Here is a 5,692-nt window from a genome sequence, read left to right as displayed (position 1 = left end):
GCCTAAGCCTGATGTCGATCTGGGGTCTCGTCTGCTCGAGCCTCCTCACGTCCTGTTCCAAATATAATATTAATTTCCCAACCAATAATCCAATATTTAATCAAAATAGGCAAAATTACCCGAGAGCCATAAATACGCTCATCATTGCCTAACTTCGATAATCTTAAATCGGAACAATCCGAACTTAAATATCATACTCAACAGTCGTAAATACAACCTCTCCAAAATACGACTTAAATCCTACGGCCGGATTCTACATTAATTACCCGCCAAAAATACCACACTTCGGAAATTCACAAACCTATCCAAATCTCATCCAAAAATTCCAAAATTCACCTCAATAATATCCCCTTAATATTCTACATCAAAAACCACAAAATTTCCCAAAACAGCGGCGGCCGGCGACCAACTCCGGCGACCTGCAAATGCTACCAAATTTTAACATAATCTTCCTCTCAATCTCCTCTACAACTTTCATGACCAACACATCACCCAATTCTAAGCCTAACTAGGCTAATCGAACGAAAACAACTTAAAAGCCCTAGAAATTTCAACTCCACATTTCTCCTTACCTAGCTCAAGAGGGAGGGAGCTGATTGGAGGGGTTGCTGCACGGGAGGAGGGCTACAAAACCGTACCAAGCTTGCCCGGATTAGTGGCCGGAGGAGGGAGTTCCGGCGACCGGAAGTTCCTGGCAGCCTATCCTTTCGGGCGGCACCGCTCACTCACGGCGGCGCTAGGGGGGCTGCTACCGGCCTAGAATGGAAGCTGGGTTGGAGGCCGTTCGATTGGGACCGGTGCTGCGGTCTGGGGCGGCCGGACGGCGGCGGTCTGGCGGTCGGAAATCCGGCAGCGGGAGGGCTCGGGTGCGGGAGCGGGTGAGGAGAGAAAATCGGGAGGAAAAGAAAATGGGTTTGGGCCTCACACCCCAAACCGGTCCATCACCCATATACTACCCAATTCTAAAATAAAACACCCCGAAAAAATAATACCCGAATAAAAATTACCTTTTACTAGCTAAAATTACTATTTTTACCGTCGTCGTATTTTCCTCGTACGAATAATCATCCGCACATAATCGTCCCCGAAACCCCTCTAGGGACCAATTAACTATTAATTCAATGATCGAGACGGTAAAATTCTTATTATAATCACGCTAGTAAATAAGGTAAAAATATAAGGGTCGGGATGTGACATTTTAAGGTTTGCATCAGGAAATTCTGCACATCAATGTTTCTGAGATTTTGGACCAGTTACCTTCTTTCAAAAAACTGTACAAAATGGTTAGTTGTTTGAACTTGGTGTCTTCAGGAAAGTTAGAGTAGATACCTTAATGATCGTTTCAAAACTGGAATCTCTTGAAAATAAGTTTTCTAGAATTAGTTATGGTTTTTCAGAGTTACAGCTCTGCTGCATATTTTTCTGAAACATCCAACTATCTTTGGTTTGTATTCTTATCATATTTTATATTTTATTTTCCCAGTCACACCTTTTACTCAAGAAAAAGAAAAACATCCGGGTTGGGGTGTGACACAACTAGCCCCAACAAGTTGCAAGAACTCAGGTTCAATATTGGTAGTGCCCCGAATCCTTCAAGTACGGCTTTTGCTCAGACCATTTTCTCTTATTTCTTTCTATGGTTTTTCTGGTTAAAGAAAAAAAACAGACTGAGAAATATAAACTGCATAAAATAAAAACTTTTATTTTCATCGCGATCGATAACTTTGTCCGGTTGTAACTGGTCGTCCGAGTTTGATCCTCACTTATACTAAAAACGTCGAGCATGTTATGACATTACTGAAGTTTAGCTAGTGAGACGATTGATGAGTTGCAAAACAAACGAAAGTTATGTGGGGCCCGATTTGAGCAAATGATCGATCAGTTACCTTCTTACGGTTATTTTAATAGCTTAAATATGCTGAGTTTTAATGAATGATATCTTCTTTTCTATTTTTTTTACATGAATGAAATACTTAATCGAGGGAATAGTTCAAAGTGCCCAACTATAACTAAAGCCCAAACAACTGAAAAGGAAATATGTATCATTCTTCCAACTAAATCTGAAGTCGAAATAGGTGACTCGAAGAAGAACAAAAAAAACACAAATAAGAAAAAATAAATAAATAACTTCGATCACCACTACATGCCACCGACCGTACATGGTATTTGATGAGTCGTTGAAAACAAAAACTCAAACATGATCTACATTCATCACAATTAACCATATAAAAATTCGATTTTTGGTGCCTGAAAACCAAAACCTAACCGAAAAACCGACAACATAAAATGTCGTCATTTTGTGAGTGGTTAAATATATATATATGCCAAAAACCTAAAAACCCTACATATTAGTTTATTTTGTTGTTTTTTCGGGAATTTTTATTTAATGTTAGATTTAAAAAATTGCATCAAGTGGTTAGTCCTTGTACTGTTTGATGAATTATCAATTGAGTTGACTTTTCATTAAAAAAAAAGTGAATATAGATTATAGACTTGTTTTTTGAAATGTTACAAAGGACTATATATGTGTACTGATTCATTTATCTTTTTTTATTAAGAAATAGAAAACTCTTTTATTCACTACTAGAAAAAAATGCCTAAGCGACGAATTTTATCAAGACAAAATAATTATGTCGTTTAAGTGATCACTTAAGAGACGGAAATAAAATTTGTCGCTTAAGTTGTTACTTGAGAGACGGACACAACTTTTCGTCGCCTAAATGATCACTTAAGCGACGACACCTATAAACCGTCTCTTAAGTGGAAAACTTAAGTGACCAAAGACATATTCGTCTCTTAAGTTTACACTTAGGCGACGAAATAGCTATATTTCGTCACTTAAGTGCCTTTGTATAAAATTTTTCAACGAGCATGAGCATATAACTAACTTTTTTTCCAATTTTTTTTAATGAGCTAATGGAGTAACTAATAATATGATTGTGAACGTTAACGGTTCAAAAAACGGAGTTACGAAGAATTGATTATAAACGTTTTTTGTTTCGTATGAATTTTCATTTTTAGAGTTGACTAACGTGATCAAAGGCTTAACGAACTTCAAATTGATCAAACTTCGTTCTACATACATATCTTGTCGTATTAATTATATGTAACGGTTGTTTTGTTCTAATTCAATATTGCTAATATATTTGTTTCATGAACATAACACATACAAACACTTAAGTTATACCACTTTGGTCCACATAAACTAGTTTGAACTTCTATTGATATTTTGTATTTAAATTTTAAATGTTGTTCGTCAAGTACATAAAATATGCTTCATGAAGCGTACGCACTTATATTTGGAGAAACAAATTTACGAAAATTATTTCACGATCGTTTTCATTCTTTTAACTATTTATGATTATTAGTAAATTATCATGATCGATTGAAGAATAAATCAAACCTAATTGTGTTCGATTTGTGTTAAGTTTGTTTTTATTTTGAAACATATTCTATAAATTGACAAGAATCAAAATGATGTATAATGTCAATTATTATGATACTTGATGAAAGGAAATTATGTAACTTTTTATAGAATTGTATTAAATGTATTTTTAGTATAATGTTGTAAACTTTTATTGCATTTATTAAAAAAGATTTGTTATTAAATATGAGTGATTTCTCATAATAATTTCATTCTATTAGTATTTATTTTTTATGAATATTTGTTTAATTACTAAACATGAGTAAGATCGTGGAAAAATACTTAATTATGAAAAAGTAGTAAATTTACTAAATTAATGGCATTTTCTTTAAAGAAAATTTGGACACACATGTGACAAAATTGGTAATTTTCGTCGCTAAAGTAGCCAAAATTTTGGCAGCAATCTTCCCGCCTAAATTTTTGGAGCAATTTCAAACCAAATTTTTCAAAAATTTCCACAAACATTTGGGGGGCAATTTTAACTTATCCTTCTACTTAAAGTTCTTCAAACCTCATTCTTCCCCAAATCTAGTTCTTTCTCAAACCCCATTCTTTTCACCTCTTCTCCTCTCCTCCGCCGTCGACAACCACAAATACAAAACACCATCTCCGTCGCCGCACCAAGCACCAAATCCTCCCTCACCGCGCCAAGCACTCTTTCAATGTCGTCAAGAACGACCTCATCCTCCTCGACTGCTCCACAAATCCTCGCCAAGCAATCTGTGTCACATCCCGACCCTTATATTTTTACCTTGTTTACTAGCGTGATTATAATAAGAATTTTACCGTCTCGATCATTGAGTTAATAGTTTAAGTGGTCCCTAGAAGGGGTTTCGGGGACGATTATGTGCGGAGGATTATTCGTAAGAGGAAAATACGACGACGGTAAAAATAGTAAATTTTAGCTAGTAAAAGGTAATTTTTATTCGGGTATTATTTTTCGGGGTGTTTTTATTTTTTGAGTTGGGTTGATAAGGTTGGACTGGTTGGGAGGCCCAACCCATTTTTCCTCTCTTTCTCTTCTTCTCTCTTTTCTCTTCCTTCTCTCTCCCCGTAGGATCGTCCAACCGCCAGCTGCCGCCGTCCGGCCAACCACCGGCCGCCGCTCCACCCCAGTTCGGACCCCCATCTCCTCCTCTCCCTCCCCGGCCTAGCCCCCGAGCCTCTAACCCGCCGGAAGAGGAGAAAACCCGTCGGAAACGCCGGGAAGCTTTTCGCCGGAACTCCCTCCTCCGGCCACCAATCCGGGCAAGCTTGGTACGGTTTTGTAGCCCTCCAACCCAGCAGCCTTGCCCTAAAAGGACTCTCCCTCTCTTGAGCTAGGTAAGGAGAAATGTGGAGTTGAAATTTATAGGGCTTTTAGGTGTTTGTGTTCGATTGCCCTAGTTAGGCTTGGATTTGGTGTTTGTGCTAGTTAGGAAAGTTGTAGAGCATGATGAGAGGATTATTCTGTCAAAATTTCATAGGTTTTGGAGGTCGCCGGAATTGGCCTCCGGCCGCCGCTGCCGGCGGAGCCGCCGCCGGTTGGGAGATTTTTATGTTTTTAAATGTAGAATATTAAGCGGAGTTTATTGAAGTGAGTTATGGAATTTTTGGATGAGTTTTGGATAGGTTTGTGATTTTCCGAAGTTTGGTATTTTTTGCGGTTAATTAATGTAGAATCCGGCCGTAAGATTTAAGTCGTATTTTTGGGGAGGTTATATTTACGACTGCCGAGGATGATATTTAAGTTCGGATCATTCCGATTTAAGAATATCGAAGTTAGGCAATGATGAGCATGTTTATGGCTCTCGGGTAATTTTGCCTATTTTGATTAATTATTGGATTGTTAGTTGGGAAATTAATTATATATTTGGAACAGGACGAGAGGAGGCCCGAGCAGAGGAAGCCTCGGAGTGTCATCAGGCTTAGGCCTAATTTGTGAGTGAACCTTTATTTTAATTGAAAAGCATGCGATGAATTATCTGTTGATCATTTAATTTTTTTCCTGAGATTTATGATTTTTCGGATAATTGGCAATTTTCCTCTTTTGGAGAGATCCCGAAAATGAGATTTTCGGTAGATATGTTTATTGGATGTTTATGATGATAGTATGTATATGTAAATGCTAGCTAGCCATACGTGCTGATCCGCCATAATGAGGTAAAATACCATTATGGTGTGACGTGAGTGTTAGACACAAGCGTAGTAGCCCTATATGAAAACTATTTTCTTATTTGGTTTATTTAGGTTTTCATATAGGGAGTCCACACGTATATACACTCGTGC

This window comes from Fragaria vesca, linkage group LG4 (genome assembly GCF_000184155.1).
Source record: "Fragaria vesca subsp. vesca linkage group LG4, FraVesHawaii_1.0, whole genome shotgun sequence".
Lineage (NCBI taxonomy): Eukaryota > Viridiplantae > Streptophyta > Magnoliopsida > Rosales > Rosaceae > Fragaria > Fragaria vesca.
Note: the sequence above shows the minus strand (reverse complement) of the source record.